Source organism: Typopeltis vanoorti, chromosome 9 (genome assembly GCF_054136105.1).
Source record: "Typopeltis vanoorti isolate ZY-2024b chromosome 9, IOZ_Tvanoo_1.0, whole genome shotgun sequence".
Taxonomy (NCBI): domain Eukaryota; kingdom Metazoa; phylum Arthropoda; class Arachnida; order Uropygi; family Thelyphonidae; genus Typopeltis; species Typopeltis vanoorti.
This window is the reverse complement of record NC_143557.1, coordinates 11,431,331-11,451,231: the sequence shown is the minus strand read 5'-3', so window position 1 is coordinate 11,451,231 and position 19,901 is coordinate 11,431,331. Positions and strand designations below refer to the sequence as shown.

Below are 19,901 nucleotides of genomic sequence, written 5' to 3'. Positions count from 1 at the left end.
AAATTTTATCTGGGCTCGGGATGGGCATAGCTGATGAATCAGGCCTATGGCTGGGTCTTAAGTATTCCTGACTGTAATCCGTGTGTTCACGGGGCCGGTTTGCCTACTTGCAGGAGTTAAACCCTGCTGTTCATGCCCAAGACCTGCTAACTTGGCTATGCCCGAGAAAGATCCTTAAGCTTCTCACGTCAGTGACGAGAATCGAACCCAGGACACTCCTTCACCAGGCATATGGTTGCGAAGCACATAACAACTAGGCTAACTGTACAGATTTGTGCATGACTACTAAGCCTGGTTGGCTGAGTGGTAAGTGTACCTGCTCTCCAATCAACAGTCTGCAGGTTCAAATCCTGCCATGGGCATGGATATTTGTGATTTTTTTAGATGGCAGATGAATTTCATAGTCAGGTGTCAGACCACTGCCCTGAAGGCCTAAAGGCCCACCAACACTGCAAAACATACTCTAGCTTTGCAAATAACTTTTTGTGAGTTGGATCAACATAAAGAAAAAAAAAGCCAAAAGAAAAGAATATACATTAATGCAAATAGATTTCATCATCGTCAAATACCTGGTTTGTACCTTTGTGGGGAGGGCACAGGATATTATGATAGTATTACATGAAAAGTTACACCATTGCAAACTTCTGATCAATAATTTTCCCCGTGGATGAATTGCTTTCATCCACGCATTCAATTCACCGTGGAAAAAGAAAAGGCTGGCTGATACTTTACCATTTTTGGACATCCTTCTTACGCACGCAGCCCCTGGTAATTTATCAACCAGCGTTTATCGAAAACCTACCTTTACTGGCAGATACATTCGTCAAAAGTCTGTTCATCACACCTCTCAAAAAACTGGTGTTATCAAGTCTTTAATTAATAGAGTACATAAGGTGTGCTCCTCTCCCTCACGCTTACAAGAACTTCTCACCATCAAAACATTAATGGAATTTAATGGTTACAACCCTAATTAAATTCAGCAGATAACTGACTCCTATGTATCTCATTCCCACATATTTTCCTATCAACAAAATTTCTCATCTGTTTACCAGATACCTTGTGAATGTAATCTAACATATTTTGGGCAAATAGGCTGTTCTGTGGAAAAAAGAATTAAAGAACATCAATATTATATCGAATACATGAAACTTCAAAGGTCTGATCTTGCACAACATAGTATTGACACTATACACAGTGGGATGAAGCGCGTCTTCTCCACAGAAGCAAGTTTAAATATGAATGGCTTTTTTCATAGAAAGTTGAGAAGCTCTTTCACATTAGCAAAATCTGAATTGGAACGATTGTCTCTCTCCCAAAAGTTTAGGAGATTCTTATCTTATGTAACCATCAAAAATAGTTTTAATAATATTATTTATTAATATTAATTTCTAGCACACAGCAACAGTTTTTAATTGGTAAACCACTGACTCTGTATGTACCTCGTATTCCTGTTCCTTTGATTTGTTTGTTTCCAAACACTGATATTGTGCTGTTATTTTTAGTACGAAATATCTGTACTTCCATTTCATTAAAGTTAATTACTGTGGTTATTGTATAATTTACTGTTCTTAGTAAATGTATAGATTCCATTTCCTTCATGCCATGTGATCTCTCATTCTTCCAATCTACACTCATTGTATTAATACCAATTTGCTAATGCATGTCTTCCAGATCATCCCTGGAACTCCCTGACCTATAGTGGAAACCAAACATATATATTGTCTTCTGGCCTTGATCTCACACCAGACTGCTTTAAATGAACAGCCCCCCCCCCCCACTGATCTCTTATTCATTTTGGCTGCAATTCATCTACTATCATTAGCATTCATATATAAATATATATAGAAACTGCAGCATCACTTTAGGCCACCATCCACTTTTACTTCCTGAATTGACTACTCTATTCAATATTTTTGCTTGAGAGAGACTAGATTCTGCACTTGCTCATTTTCACTCTCATTTGCCTCATGGGTGCCTTCACACACAATCACTTCCATCCACCCTAACTGTTTAGGTTTTCCTTAATTTGTATTTCAGCATGCTTGGTGAACAAAGCTCTCTCTCTCTCTTCATAGACACCCAACACCAAAACCATTTAGATGAAGGTCTGTCAGCTTTATACAAATTCTTCTTTCCATCACACACTGTGTATTAATTTGTTTGCTATTAATGTCCTACTTCTCAATTCACCTCTATCATAGCTCTTCATCCAACAACTCCTTCACATCTTCCCTCATGGAATACCTCTCAGATCATTAGTGCCAACCAAGACGGTTCTTGCACCTTACCTTTTTTGCATCTGGATGGCTTGACTATTATCATTAAAGTTTTGAATCACAAAAACATGATTTTGTTATACTTTCGTTAAGTACTCCTCTGATCACTGAGTTCCCGCACATAAATTTCTCCTTACCATGTTGCACTCCTGATCTAACATTAAACCATCTTCAATTCTAACTGAAGACTTACAGCTTAAATGCAGCCTATGTACTGTTTGATATAATGTCCCATTTACACCATATAACTGCAGAATTTTGAAGGGCTTGTCATAATGCCATTTCCAGGTCTATGGAAGTTAAATACAAATCCTTGTTATATTCTCAAAATTTCTCAGCTATTTGTCTTAAAGTGAAAATTTGATCCTGACAACCTCAGAATCAGATTTGCCCAGAATCCAGGCTTGTTTTTCACCAAGCTTCCCTCCCACAATTTTTTTAAGCTGTTTCTCAAGTCTAGTGCATGAATCTTACCAGGAATAGTCAACAGAGAAATAACTCTGTTATTCTCATATTCAGTTTTATTTCACTTTTTTATAGATGGATACAATGAGAACTACTCCATCTGGAATTCGATTGACCAGGCATTCTGAATTAGGCAGTGCAGCCACGGTAAAACTTTTATGGGCATTTCTGGTCGAATTTTATTTACCCCAGCCGTTTCCATTGTTCAGGTTTATGATGAATTTTTATACTTCAAGTATGGATACACATATTTCTGAATGCATTCCTATTAGGAGTTTTCTAACAGCGCTGCCATTGCTTGCTTCATTTAGCAATCTTTCAAAATAATTACTCCAGACACCTAGAATATCTTTATCTACAGTTTTCATGACACCTTTATCATCTCTGATTCTTTTTACAGCACTCTTTCCTCCATTTCTGAGCTTTTCCAGTAACTCCAGAATTATCATCTTCCTGATATTTTTTTTTATGTTCTTACCAAAGCTTTTGTTTAGCTAGTTTTACAGTGCTTTGCTTTCTTATATTTTTCTCTGTATTCTGTTAGAACACAAGCTGACGTACTTGCCAGGAACTTTCAATATGCTTTCTTTTCTCTGACCACCTCTAACTTCTTGAGTCCACCATGGAGTTACGATTTTCGTAATCTTGCATGCATCACCACATGCCCTTCTTACTGAATCAGTCAGTGTTTTTTTCAGGGTTTGCCACTGAATCTGCAAAGTTTGGTTCTTGTTTACAAAATCCTTTCCTTTTTTTTTTTTTGAATAGTATTTGTATCTTTTAGTCTACAGTTCACCTCTGAACTGTAGACTAAAATATGGTTTGTTTTAAAACTTTTTACACACACTTGTTTTCAATAAGAAATTCAATTTTATTCTGCTAATAACTAAACAATGATCACTTCCTATTTTAAATCCTCTGTATACCATTGTGTCCTGAGCCAGTGAGAAAATATCACCAACTATAACATAATGAATGAGACTTTTCTTATTTCATACAGCTTCTCTCCATGTGAATCTGTGCACATTTTTATGTTGGAATATGGTATTAATAATAATTTGTCCATGTCCCAAACAGAAAACCAGCAGGCACTTACCATTATTCTTAGTTGTGCTCTTTTATCCAAATTTTCCCAAAACATTTCTATATGTCTGGTAATAATTTTCTAACCCATTGTTTAGATCCCAGGCAACTTTTCCTTTATCATTATGTAAGTTGCCTTTTGTAATGCCTGGAAAAATTTACCCCATTTCTCCCTTTGCAGAATTTTCTGTGGCACTATAGGCACAAATAAGTCTCATTATCCAGTTCCTCAATCTGATATTTGCCTGCATTTCAAGATTATCCTCATATTTAGTGTTGAATACTACAGCTACTCTTTTCCCCTGCATGCTATTACCTGAATATAACATTTTGTATTTTTTGCTCAGAATGATCTCACCTGTTTTCATCTTCTTTGTTTCACTCACGTCTATTATGTCAATCTGGTATTTATCCACTTCTTCTGCTAGTTCTATTTCTTTTCCATTGATGATTCTTATGTTGAACTCTGCTGATGTTGAGTTGGAATGTGTGCTGGGATTTGTTTCATTAGCTGACCTTGCGCTGTTTGCCCTGGTTCCCTGATGAAAACAGCCTTGTTTAACCAGGTGATGTCCCAGCCTGCATGAAATTCCCATGTAGCTGGGCTAACATTGTTGTACCATCATTTTACATTGCAGTTTAAGCTAATAAGAATACAATTTGGTTAGTTAAATCCCAAATTGCCAGCACATCCTCGTTCATTCAGCATCCAGGTGGATACCTAACAGAGTGCACCATGAGAAGCTAAAGATTGAACATTAGGTCAGAAGCCCTAGTCAATTCTATGTGTTCCTTAAAAAGCTATGTGGAGGTCTTTTCCCAGTTATACAGCTTTGACCCTTATTTGTTATAGATAAAGCAATATCCAATTTACAGTGTAATAAATTACTATGATAGGGAATGAATTGTACGTCATCCTATAAACTCTAATAGTTATTCATGGGCCCAAGGACTGAACCCTGAGGCACACCACTGGTTACCTTAAATCTGGTAGATTCACACCCACTGTATACCACTTTTTGATATCTGTCTGTTAACCATCCCCTGATCCAAATCAATAGATTATGTTGCAATCCCATTATGATGAGCTTCAATTAAAGAGGGGAGGGATTTGTGAATAAATCCTCACCACTGCACAGCAGAGGAAACAATGGATAAGAGAAAATTTTATAAGAATTTTTAATGAACACACTGTTCTTTAGTACTAAGAAAGAAGTGACTTTAGTTTTTGGAAATGCATGTTTAAATTTCCGTAGCTGTTGCTGTATTTATGTTTATATTGACATCGACATTTCTGGAACATACAGCTCGTAGACATGTCTATGCAGTTTATTTTTTGGAATTTACTTCCAAGAAATCCAACAAAAATCTGGCTAAATCGAAAAAAATTAGCAAGGTTTATCTTGTTTTTGGAAAATATTTTTGTGAGGTATAACAGATGAAATATGGAACTGCAAATCTTAATGTGAAATCAGCATTCTTAAACTTCATGACAAATTTTATCTTACAGGATTTTGAATTTTCTTCCGCATATGATATGATGTTTGATTTATTTTTGTTGGCTGAACTGGAATGCGAATTCAAACTATTCATTATGTAAACCATAATATTCAGTAGTAGTATATAAAATGATTGAAAATTCAAAGCATGAAGTGATAATTCAAATACACATTTTCAAAGCATGTATTTATTAAATTTATAGGGGCCACCTGTGGAAGTTTTGTAAGAGTGTGGTTAGTAGGGGGGGGGGAGTGAATAGATTTTTTTGTATGGAGAGGGTGAGTGAGCAGAATGGATTGCCAGAATTGGTTGTGAGATCCCTGATGGTGAATGCATTTAAGGAGAGGTATGATAGGATATGTATGTAAAATGGTTGATTTGGGTCTTCCGCAATGAGTCTCCAGACTCGATGGAGATACCATAACATAATAATAATTAACCAATGTGCAGCTTTTGTGAAATGTTTGTTTACAGCATTGTTATATACATGTGTTTTGTTGTGAATTATGTACTGTTTATAACTATTATTTTATTTTATCGTTGTTAATAATGACAGATGAAATTCAGAATAAGGGTGCTGTTTGCTTCCAGTGAAAAGAAAGCATGTAAACCTATTACATACTAAGATTAAATCCCATATATGTAACTATCTTATTGCTCAAATGGAAAAGTTTATTGGTGTAATTGATGGCCAAAATGGTTGGCACGTTCCCAAACATATTATTCTAAATTTTTTATTTACATATCTGACATAGTACTTTATTTGCATCATTTACACACATCACTGCTTAAAACAATTACAACATCGTGGCAAACTCTGAAGGAAACATTGATTGATTCTGCCAGAGAGGCATGAAAAATCAGAACTCCCTGGTGGACACAGGAAGTTAAAGAGGCAGTGAAGGAAAAGAAGAAAGCATATCAAAAGTTCCTGGCAAATAAGTCAGCTTTTACTCTTACAGAATACAGAGACAAATGTAAGAAAGCTAAACAGTGTGTAAAACTAGCTAAACAAAAGTCATGGGAGGACTTTGGCAAGAATATAGAAAATAAATATCAAGAAGGTGGCAAAATATTCTGGAGGTTGTTGAAGAAGCTTAGGAATGGAGGAAAGAGTGCTGTAAAAGGAATTAGAGATGATAAAGGTGAAATGAAAACAGGAGAAAAAGATATCCTTGAAGTATGGAGTAATTACTTTGAAAAACTGCTAAATGAAACAAGCAGTGATGACAGCACAGTGATAAAAAACACTGACCAGGCATGCAGTCAGGAATACATATCCATACTTGAAGTAGAAAAAGCCATCAAAGGCTTGAAATGTGGAAAGGCAGCAGGAGTAGATGATATTCGACCAGAAATGCTGAAGTATGGTGGTATAAGAGTCTTACAGTGGCTGCACTGCATAGTTCAGAAAGCCTGGACAGAGGGACGAATTCCCGATGATTGGAGTAGAGCTCTCATAGTACCCATATATAAAAAGGGAAATAAAACTGAATGTGAGAATTACAGAGGTATTTCCCTACTGAGTGTTCCTGGCAAGATCTATGCAAGTATACTTGAAAAACGGTTGAGAAGAATTGTGGAAGAAAAGCTTGGTGAAGAACAAGCTGGATTCAGGCCAAATAGAGGCTGTCAGGATCAGATCTTCACTTTACGACAAATAGTCGAGAAAGCATGGGAATATAACAAAGATCTGTATTTAAGTTTTGTCGATTTGGAAAAGGCATATGACAAGGTGCCAAGAGAGAATCTATTTAAAACACTACAGTTATATGGTGTCAATGGGACATTATATCAAGCAATACTTAGTCTTTATTTGAGTTGTGAGTCAGCAGTTAGAATTGAAGGAAGCAGGAAGATGGTTTAATGTTAAATCTGGTGTGAGACAAGGATGTACATTATCCCCTCTGTTATTCATTATCTATATGGATCACATTATGAAGGAATGTGGTATTAAACCTGATATCAAAATTGGAGATGTTAATGTCAGCTCTTTGCTTTATGCGGATGATGTCATACTTCTAAATAAATCTGCTACAAGTCTGCAAGATTCTCTGACTAAATTGAATAGCTCTTGTAATAGATATGGTATGAAGGTCAGCAATAAAAAGACAAAGACAATGAAAATAGGCAGAATCATTGAAAATGTCAACTGTGTTGTGAATGGTGAACCTGTGGAACAAGTAAAACATTTCAGCTACTTAGGCACAATTTTTACTGAAGATGGTAAACTAAATATAGAAATAGACAACAGAATCAGCAAAGCTGGTATCGTGGGAAGTCAATTGAATAAATTCATATGGAATAAGAAAGAAATTAGTCGGAACACTAAATTAGCTGTATACAAGACTGTGTTCAAACCAATTTTAACTTATGGATCTGAGAGCTGGGTCAGAAGTAAAACACTTGACCAAAGACTAGAGACCGCAGATATGAGAGTCCTGAGAAAGATTAGAGGCATGAACAGATGGCATCAATGGCAATATCATATTAAAAATGAGGATATTAGGAAAGAACTTGACATTGTCAGCATCCAGGAATGCGTTAGCAGAGCTAATCTCAGATGGTAGGTCACTTAAATAGAATGGGAGAGGAAAGATTAGCAAAACAAGTGTTCTCTGCCAGGTTGGCAGGAAAACGACCCAGAGGAAGACCAAGGTATAGGTGGATTGATACGGTACAAAGTGCCTTAGACGATAGAAATATAAGATCTGATAATGTTGGAGTCTTGACAAGTAACAGACTGATTTGGAGGAAAATTGTAGATAGGAAGTTAGTAATGATGTAATTTTTTCATGTAGTACTGTCATATCCTGTACACCCCTTGAGGGTACATGGCAGGAATTTGATGATGATGATGATGATGATATCTTTAAAAAAAAAAAGGGCAGTGATTTGCTATATGATGGTGATGTGGAACCTAACATGTCTTTGACCAGGGTTGCATTCATGAACGTGTAAAAATTTGCTTGCTCAGTGTGGAAAACCAGTACAGTACAGTATGTGAATGTGCTCATAAAATTCTGAATTTTTTTTTTTTATCCACAAACTATTATGATTTGAATCCTCTTCATGGAAGACTACTGGCCTATAGTACATTTGTATTGGTACTATGGATGGATTTGAAGATTAAATAATCAGAAAATCCCCCTAAAGACTAAATATGTCATTTCAGGCCCCACTCCCTTTCCAGGCACTTAGGTCTCCAATGAGTAGGGTATTGACCTTGCATCAAGTTTGTTTGTTTGTTTGGTGTTTTATGGTGTAAGGAAGGAAGTGGTCATACACTGCAGTAAATGATCCAAGTTATACAAGTTAAAAAAATAGTAAAGTACGACAACCTGATATAGATAAATAATAATGTATGCAAGGGAACTCCCATTATATGTGGGGGTTGTGTTCTAGAGAATCTCTTTGTACATGGAAAACATATAAAATAGGAAACTTATAACATGGGATAATAGCGGTTAGGTTTCCAAAAGAGTGAGATTCAGATCTTTTACTAGGATTAATTTAATCAAAATTATACCTATTTTGAATACATATTAAGGCAACATATTAAGGTACGACATGACAAACTTTCATGCCGGCTGGGGCGTTGCCCGGTTAAACAAGGCCCCCGTTGTTTTTGCCAGGGAACCAGGGCGAACAGCGAAAAGTCAGCTACTGGAACAAATCTGAAAACAAACCCCAACTCAACATCACCAGAGTTAAAGATCAGTACAACATAAGAAGCCTGAATGGCAAAGAAATGGAGCTAGATGAGGAATTAGATAAGTACCAGATCGACATAATAGGGGTGATTGAAACAAAAAAGACAAAAACTGGTGAGATCTTTCTGAGCAATAAATAAAAAATGTTATATTCAGGCAATGACAATCAAGGAAAAGAAGAAGTAGCCATAGTATTCAACACAAAATACGAGGCTAATCTTCTTGAATGGCAGTCAGTCTCAAGTAGAGTAATGTGGGCAAATATCAGAATGGGGAACTGGACAATGAGACTTATTTGTGCCTATGGTCCCACAGAAGGTTCTACTAAGGTAGAAGTGGAGGAATTTTTTTGAGGCTTTAGAAAAAGCAACTGACACAATGAAAAAGGAAAAGTTGGTCCTTGTTGGGGATCTAAATAGCAGAGTAGGAAATGATTCTGAGACACAAAAATATTTTGGGAAAATTTGGAGAAAAGAGCAAAGCTAATAATAATGGCAAATATCTGTTGGATTTCTGCTCAGGACATGGACTGGTTGTTACTAACACCATCCAACATAAAAATGTGCACAAATTCACATGGAGAGAAGAGGCAAGGAACAAGAAAAGTCTCATTGACTATGTTATCGTTGATAGTGATGTTTTCTCCTGGTGCAGGACACCAGAGTGTACAGAGGATTTGAAATTGGAAGTGATCACTATTTAGTCTTGAGCAGGATAAAATTGAATTTCATATTGAAAAGAATAACATGTAAGAAAGTTTTAAAGCGAATAAAAGTTGAGCAGCTCTCAGATGTGAACTGTAGACTAAAGTACATAAAGATTATTGAAGAAAAAATGAAAGAGTTTGAGAACAGGAATCAAACCTTGGAGATTCAGTTGCAAACTCTGAAGAAAACATTGATTGATTTTGCCAGAGAGGCATGTGGTGAGGTTGTCTGCAAGGATAAAAAAATCAGAACTCCCTGGTGGACACAGGCAGTGAAGGAAAAGAAGAAAGCATATCAAAAGTTCCTGTCATATAAGTCAGCTATTGTTCTTAGAGAATACAGAGACAAACGTAAGAAAGCTAAACAGTGTGTAAAACTAGCTAAACAAAAGTCATGGGAGGACTTTGGCAAGAAGATAGAAAATAAATATCAAGAAGGTGGCAAAATATTCTGGAGGTTGTTGAAGAAGCTAAGGAATGGAGGAAAGAGTGCTGTAAAAGGAGTTAGAGATGATGAAGGTGACATGAAAATGGGAGAAAAAGATATCCTTGAAGAATGGAGTAATTACTTTGAAAATTTGCTAAATAAAACGAGCAGTGATAGCACAGTGGTAAAAAAACACTGACCAGACATACAGTCAGGAAGACATATCCATACTTGAAGTAGAAAAAGCCATTAAAGGCTTGAAACGTGGAAAGGCAGCAGGAGTAGATGATGTTCGACCAGAAATGCTGAAGTATGGTGGTATAAAATTCTTACAGTGGCTGCACTGCATAGTTCAGAAAGCCTGGACAGAGGGACAAATTCCCAATGATTGGAGCAGAGCTCTAATAGTATCCATATATAAAAAGGGAAATAAAACTGAATGTGAGAATTACAGAGGTATTTCCCTACTGAGTGTTCCTGGCAAGATCTATGCAAGTATACTTGAGAAACGGTTGAGAAGAATTGTGGAAGAAAAGCTTGGTGAAGAACAGGCTGGATTCAGGCCAAATAGAAGCTGTCAGGATCAGATCTTCACTTTACGACAAATAGTCGAGAAAGCATGGGAATATAACAGAGATCTGTATTTAAGTTTTGTCGATTAGGAAAAGGTATATGACAAGGTGCCAAGAGAAAAGCTATTTAATACGCTACAGTTATATGTTGTCAATGGGGCATTATATCAAGCAATACTTAGTCTTTATTTGAGTTGTAAGTCAGCAGTTAGAATTGAAGGAAGTACAGGAAGATGGTTTATTGTTAAATCTGGTGTGAGACAAGGATGTACATTATCCCCTCTGTTATTCATTATCTATATGGATCACATTATGAAGGAAAGTGGTATTAAACATGATATCAAAATTGGAGATGTTAATGTCAGCTCTTTGCTTTATGCGGATGATGTTATACTTCTAAATAAATCCGCTACAAGTCTGCAGGATTCTCTGACTAAATTGAGTAGCTGTTGTAATAGATATGGTATGAAGGTTAGCAATAAAAAGACAAAGACAATGAAAATAGGCAGAATCATTGAAAATGTCAACTGTGTTGTGAATGGAGAACCTGTGGAACAAGTGAAACATTTCAGCTACTTAGGCACGATTTTTACTGAAGATGGTAAATTAAATATAGAAATAGACAACAGAATCAGCAAAGCTGGTATGGTAGGAAGTGAATTGAATAAATTCGTATGGAATAAGAGAGAAATTAGTCGGAACACTAAATTAGCTATATACAAGACAGTGTTGAAACCAGTTTTAACTTATGGATCTGAGAGCTGGCTCAGAAGTAAAACACTTGACCAAAGACTAGAGACCGCAGATATGAGAGTTCTGAGAAAGATTATAGGCGTGAACAGATGACATCAATGGCAGTATCATATTAAAAACGAGGATATTAGGAAAGAACTTGACATTGTCAACATTCAGGAATGCGTTAGCAGAGCTAATCTCAGGTGGTATGGTCACTTAAACAGAATGGGCGAAGAAAGATTAGCAAAACAAGTGTTCTCTGCCAGGTTGGCAGCAAAACGACCCAGAGGAAGACCAAGATATAGGTGGATTGATACGGTACAAAGCGCCTAAGACGATAGAGATATAAGATCTGATAATGTTGGAGTCTTGACAAGTAACAGACTGATTTGGAGGAAATTTGTAGATAGGAAGTTAGTAATGATGTAATTTTTTTCATGTAGTACTATCATATCCCGTACACCCCTTGAAGGCACATGGCAGGAATTTGATGATGATTAAGGCAACAAAAATAAATAAATAAAAAAAAAAAGCAAGAAATTATGACCACTTGAGGGATATGCTGGATTCTGTGTCATGGTATCAGTTATTGGATGGGAAGAATATCAGCAGTGCATGGGAAGTGTTTAAAAAATAAATGATACGATATCAAAATGTGTCCCTAGAGTTCGAAGAATAAGTAGAGTAGGAGTGAAACTGATGTGTAATCTAAATAAGCAAGAGATTCGTAAGAAAAGATGATGTGGAAGGCATAGGATGATGTCAGTTATAGGACGTGTGCATAGGATGATGTCAGTTATGATAATTATAAGCTGCAAATCAGAAGAGTCACAAGTGATGTACGGAAAGCTAAGTCCGAGTATGCAAAGAAACTGGCTCTGCAAGTTAAAGACAACCTAAAAGAATTCTGTCGTTATACTGTAAGTAAATGAAAGAATGAAATTGAAAGAATAACTCTAATGAATGCAGATGTAGAAGAGGCTCAACTAATGAGTGCCCATTTTGCTAAAAGCTATCAACCTGGTGTATGCAACGTTGAGTTCGCTGCTACCTCTTCATTTGATGAAGACTGCACAAACTTAATAAGAATTCTGTAATAGGAACTGATGGGATATCAGCATGGATGCTAAAAGAGTGTTCAGCTGAACTGGCTAATCTCTTGACTAGGCTATATAATTTGAGTCTCAGAACAGGGAAGATTCAACAGCAGTGGAAAGAATGCATGGTAATTCCATTGCACAAGGGTTGTTCAAAGATCCATGTATCCAACTATTATGTTTGAGGCTTAATGGATTTTTTTACAACACCCAGAAAGGATTAAAACAGAATTTAATACTTCCTATGTTTCGTCTCAGTTACTGAGACATCTTCAGGGATTACAAAAAAAAACTAATGTAACATAAGATGTCTCATCAGATGTTGCATACACCAGGTTCATAGCTTTTAGCAAAATGGGCACTCATTAGTTGAACCTCTTCTGCATCCATCACCCTCACATCATCTGCATTCATCAGACTTATTCTTTCATTTACTTGCAGTATAACGATAGAATTCTTTTAGGTTGTCTTTAACTTGCAGAGCCAGTTTCTTTTCACACTCAGACTTAGCTTTCCGTACATCACTTGTGACTCTTCTGGTCTGAGGCTCATAATTATCATAAGATGTCCCCTGAAGATGTCTCAGTGACTTAGACGAAATATAGGAAGTATTAAATTCTGTTTTAATCCTTTCTGAGTGTCGTAAAAAATCCATTAAGCCTCCAACATGTCTGCACTTAAGCCTCTACACACATATCCAACTATCGACCAATTAGTATCTCAGGAGCGGTGGTGAATATTTTGGAAAAGTTGGTTAGGGTTTGGGGTCAGAAACGGGTTGACAGAGAATCTCTACTTTGCAATAAACAGCATGGGTTTACTACGAGAAGGTCATGTTTTAGCAAACTGCTCACATTCTATAATAATGTTACTACTGAGTTAGACAAGGGCCATTGATACACCATGATACTTTTTTTTTTTAAATTTTGCTAAGGCTTTTGGCAGAATACAGCATGGAATACTGTTGCATAAATTGGAGAATATGGGATTGGATTATAAACTATTGGCATGGATAAGAGGATGGATGACTGACATATCAAAAAGTGGTATGTGGGGGAGTGCAAGTTTCAAGGTAACCAGTGGCGTGCCTAAAGGATCAGTCCTTGGTCCATTGTTATTCAATCTATGCATTAATGACACTAGGAAGGATTTGACATGCAACATACAGCTATTTGCTAATGATGCAAAGATAGGTAGGGGTAATCAGGAGTGCTGCTGATGGGGAGTAGTTGCGGAATGATTTGAATAGGTTGGAATTGTGGGAATGAGAAAATGGCTGTCATTTCAATGTTAATAAATGTAAGGTAATGCATTTTGGTGTGATTAGACATCCAATGTCATATTATACTAGAGTGGTCTGAAAAGTGGTCTTGCAGAAAGCTTTTTCATTTGCAATTCTTCATGCAAAATATATCATACACGTTCTTTTGAAATGCCAATAGTCTCAGCAATTTCGTGCACTTTGACTCGCCAGTCATCCAATACCATATCGTGCACTTGATCAATGATTTCTAGTGTTGTTATACTTTTTTAAACGTCCTTCACATGGATCATATTCAAGGCTGGTACAGCCACATTTCAACTCGGCAACCCATTTCTTAATTGTCAAAAACGAAGGAGAAGAGTGCCCGCAAACTTTTATGAACTCCGAATTTCATTAATAAGAATGAACCACGTCATTCTATCAAGTTGTTTGTTTTATACAGCTGTATAAAACAAACTACTTGATAGAATAACGTGCAATTTCACATGGATGCATATGACAGATGTACCAACTTAGAGAAAAAAAAATCTTGCCAATAGTGTTGCCATGTACGGTCGATGCCGAGAACTTTTCAGACCACCCTAGTATTAGTGGGATTATGCTTGAAGAAGCATAATCCCACTGATGAGACTAGGGATCTTGGAGTTTTAGTAGACAGGAAGTTGAAGTTCAATGGTCATATAGCAAAAATTGTAAATATAACTCAGAGAATAATGGTAATGCTGAAACGAACCTTGACATAAGGAAGTCATTTTGCCTCTTTACAAGGTCTTGATAAGACCTCATTTGGACCATTGCACGCAGGTCTGGTCTCCTGGTTTCCATAGTGATTCTGATACAGTGGAGAGAGAGAGAGAGAGAGTGCAAAGAAAAGTGTCAAAAATGATATCAGGATTGTGGAATACAGATTATGAAGACAGATTGAGAATTTGTAGGCTGCAGATACTAGCAAACAAGAAAAAAGAGGGGTGATATGATTGTGACTTACAGACTTCTGAAAGGGTTATACAGAATTTCAGTAGATGAAAATTTTCATTTATGGCAGGGAAAGAATGCAAGAGCATTCTTGGACAAGGATGTTTGGACAGCCTCTAGTCGATAGAGTAATGTAGGTGAAGGAAGATGGATCCATAACCTCGGTACAAGGATTGGCTCTGAGGACCGGGGGTTCGAAGCAGGTATGACGCTGCATTAGGAGTGGGCAAAACTGTCCAGTGATGGAACAGTTGAGCTCGGACCAGTGTTGGTGCCTTCTCGTGGAATGTCTCAGCTGTGCGGCATGCCAGATAGCCCATCTGGCGCAGCCGTTTTAGTGTCTCAGAACTGGTACCGACCAGGGGAATCCGAATGTCTAATTAAAACAAAGCAATTTGATGGTCGTTTGAGAGGTGTTGCCATGATGTGGTTTCTGGCCAGTGGTGTGAATGTTTAAGTGAAAGAATATCAATGAAGGTTTCTGGTAACTAGCAGGAATAAACACGACTCTCAATGAAGCGGACTTTGAGCTAAATGTGGCAGATCAAGCCCTAGATCAAACAGTTCTTAAGCTTGTTTTGAAAATCCTGGTGGAAGACCAGGTCAGGAATGCCCATAAGGAGTCACCCATAGAGAAACATGTGGAATGCTGCTCTTTGAATCGTGGAGTTGGTCACCCACCCATGTGCCATAAATATTGTTACAACTTAAATAGAAAACAAACCTTTAATCTATCAGTAAATCATTTACAGCTTTCAACACACACACGCACGCAATTGCATATAGTAGCACTTAATGTTCGAAATGTCCCACTTTTGCCTTCACACATGTCCGAAGTCTGTGAGGCAACATTTAGATGGTGGCACACAACATCCAATGGAAACAATGCTACTGTTCAATCCAAATTCACATTCACCTTAGCTATACTGGGATGTCATTTCTTGCAGGATACTCTCTCAAACTTCGACCATAATTTGAAGTCCAACAGATTCAGATTGGGACTTCCAGATGGTGATATGCGGTCGGACACATTTGCTCCCAACCACTTTTGTTTGGTCCTAGGACCTTCCAACAGGACACCATGCTGGTACCACAGGTTCCAGCATGGTGTTGTGATACACTTTGACAGAGGTTTCAACCCCTTTCTTGCAGAAATGCAACTTGGGCACACCCACCTCACCAAACCACCACTGATGTGAGGTGATAACATCTCTGAATCCCAGGTTCTATGACATGTGCTGTGTGACATATACCCAGGTATATGTCCCAGTGATCTGGGGTATATACCCAATCATTTTGGCAGTTAAATGGCTCTTCAATGGTGAAAATCTTCTCATTTGTGAAGAGCACATATCTGTGTCTTGTTTGCATACTGCTGGAGAAGTGGCTTTGACCCTTTGCCACATAAGTTGTAGTGTTAGGAAGTGTACAGTAGAACAATGATAGGTTCATTGTTCTACCCCTAGATCATCAGTTAGTATGCGACACTGTCCTCTGTGAAATGTTCATCTCTCACGGCACCACTTTCTGTTCTCACAGAATCACTGGCAAGCCTTCACAGTCATCACAAACTGTTACATCCTAACACAGCATGTTTGACTTGTTCTTTGGTGGTCAAATACACAAACATCGTACTGATACCAATACCTACAGTGTTTTTTTAGCATGTTAGATACAACATGTGGCTGCATTCCAACCTTGTGAATTGTTATTACAGCTACATAGTTCTCATAATCTCCCTATTGCATGTTAACTCATACAGCTAGACAATCTCTCTCTACTGATAAACACGTGAATGTTGGCTGTGCACAGTGCTACTAATGGAACCAGGTTCACACAATTCTGTGGGCAGCTCGGGGTTGTGCAGAAGTTGTAACAGTATTTATGACAAGACCGTGTATTCAGCATCTGGGGAAAAATGCAAGAAATGCATGAGCAAAACTATATACATACTGACAGTTCAGTTAACCAATTGACAGCACTATATGCGAGTAAATACAAGTTCCTAAGACCTCCGAGAGAAGGAATGTATGGGGCAGTCAGTGATATGATGCACAGTCTTCACAGCACCACACATGCAATAGGGAGACTGCAAAATTTCCAAATGAATCCTGGAGGTTTGATTGAAACATGATAAAATAAAATAAACTCTAATTTTGCATAAACTCAGTTTGATTTTCTCAATCCACTCTCACCAAAGTTTTCTTAGCCTCTTCTCAAGTTTGCTTGCATACATCTTACTAAGATCTACAATTTTGTTTCCCAAAGTCTTCATAAGAAGACTCTGAGAACAGAATGGAAGATGAATGCAGTTTGTTTAGCTAATTTCTGTTCAGTTACTTTCACTTAAAACAATTTTCTTATATTTTTCTCTGTATTCTCCTAAAGGCCCATGTCAACTTAATTGCCATTAAGGAATGACATCCAGGACTGCTAATAAGTTCTGATTTTTTTTTTTTTTTTAATCCTTGCAGACTATTTCATCACATACCTACCTGACTAAGTCAGCCAATATACATTTCCTTTTTGATACTTCATCTCATAATTTCTTTTACTTATTTATTTTTAAATGCTCAATTTTCCCCCAGTAATATTTGTACATTCCAGTTTACAGTTCACATTTAAAAACTGACTTTTTACTTTTTAAAATTTTGCTTAATTTTCATGACATCTTTATTCTGATCAAAACTAAATGATGATCCCATCCTTTTTCAAATCCCCCAATATCACTATAAACCATAACATATGACTATTTATTGTGTTTTCTCTCCATGTAAATTCATGCACATCTCATCAGTAATGGCTCATTCATATCATTAGAAAAAATCCAGCAGTTATTATTATGAGCTGACTCTTTAATCCAATTTTCGCAAAAATTGGTTTGTGACTATAGACACAAAAAATGTCACTGTTCTATTTCTGAAATTTGCCCACATCACTACTTGAAATATCTTTGTGTTTGGTATGGCATATACTAATACTCCCATTTCTCCTTGATCACCGTTGTCTGAATAAAACACTATATAGTTATTATTGTATCTCACTGTTTTTGTCTCAGTAATACCTTTTTCCAAATTCTTTTCCATTAATGCTGATGATGCCTATCTTCAATTTTTTTAGTTTCACGGTGTTCTAGTAGCACTTTTCAGTGTTTCGGTTCCTGGACAAAAAAAGCGGTGGTCTTTCTAAACGGGTGATATGATATCACAACTGGCATGACATTTCATCATGATATACCAATCATATCTGTCAATGGTTAAAACTACAGTCTGCCCACTGTTGAGAGAACCATAGCTGGCAGAGTGCCAAGAAGTCACTTCATGTTGAAGGGGAGAAAAGAATAAGGAATGTACGAATTCATCACCAACACACAAAATCACGTGCTTTACATGTAAAATTTTCCAACTGTTATACCAGCAAAATAGTTACTACTTTAAAAACGAGAATGTTCATAAAAGAAAATCTAATTTTCCAACATGTAATAATAAACACTTATCCCAGGAAATGGACTGATTACCCTATTATCAGAATGGATTCGCCTTCTGCTATGCACAGAAGTGTCAAGGGTTATCTCATCTGTGGCCGGACTATAATACAGAATATCATCCAGCTGGCAATTACAAACCCATCCTTGTTTATTCAGTATCCAGTTAGATACTTAATATTTGGGTGCATCATGAAAGAGAAGGAGCAGATATTGGGTCAGAAGCCCTGCTTGTTTCCATGTTCCTTACAAGCTATATGGAGATCTCCCAGTTATCTAGGTTTTAATCTTTAATCAATTCACACATTTTTTAAAATTATTTTTATTTTATTTTTTAATATATAACTGATCATTATGGGAAGCAGAGAAAAAACCCAACATTTATGTTCTCATTATTTCCAATTTAGGTACTTGTCTGGATATGATAAAGTTATGTGAAGTGAGGATTGGTGATGCTGATAACACCTGTTAACAATAATGATCATTTTACAACAATAAATATGTGATCCTTTTAGCGGCTGCTAAGTTGCATACTTAGCAGGTAACTAAATAATAACTTGCATACTTAGCAGGCAACTAAATAATTGCAAACCAGGTAACCTGGTTTGCAATTATTTAGTTGCTACAGCTTTGGAAATGTCATAGACTATATCTTTGGTTTCATACAATTCTTCATTTAGAGCACTGACATTTTTTTTGAGAAAGCCCTGCGTAGGTAGTGCTAATCTGTCACTAATATTACATTCGTGCTCAAGTTTTCAATTTGCAAATGCCAAGGACTCTTGCAACTCTGTTTAAATTCCACATAGGTGGCTATCCTATGATCAAACAGGGAGGTGAAGGGAAATGAATGACAAATCAGCCTTGCTCACAGTATGCAGTTTCTACAATGGAGCATGCAGTCCCTAAATATTCATGGCTACATAAACCTTGTTCTAGGAAGCAGTCCAGAAACTCTTCCAAAACATTCTTGATAGCCTTCTTCCCCATTCCCCAGATATATAATTACTCTTGCTCACTAGACTAATAAATCTCCTTCTATGCATGTACTACTGCAGCATTATAATCGCTTTAATACTACTTTGATTATAGCCATAAGGTGCCGACAACAGCCAAGAAACTTTTGCTTGAAATAAAAGCAATTATGTAAGTAACTGGTTCAGTCTTTATTAAACATCACACATATAAAACAATATACTGAAAAAGTTGAATTGGCACACTTACATCACAATATCGATTTCTAATAAGTGTCTTTTCAAGATAATGCATGTGGGAAAAAAAAAAAAAAAAAACTAATTGATATAAATTAATATGCAATAACCAGATACTTCTTTGAGGAATTTAAATGACCAAAATTTTAGTGAAATAACATGTGTGCAACATTAACTTATTATTCAGCATCTGTTGAGTTGTATAGTTGAGAAATTACCATATTTAATAATATTGAAAGCACCATTATATATATATATATATACACACACACACACAATCGATTCTCATTATAGCAAATGCACAAAAACTAAAGGAATAGTTCAATAAGTTGTTATAACAAGTTTTTTTAGAATAGAAAACTGTTACTACAAGAAGTTTAGGGTGGAATTTTT

General features: G+C 36.6%; 1 protein-coding gene across 1 annotated transcript in view; it reads right to left on the bottom strand.

Moving 5' to 3' along the window:
• LOC150102884 (HUWE1-associated protein modifying stress responses) overlaps window positions 1-19,901 on the bottom strand; it is an 85,204-nt gene that overhangs the window by 8,193 nt on the left and 57,110 nt on the right. The gene's annotated exons all lie outside the window — the stretch shown is intronic.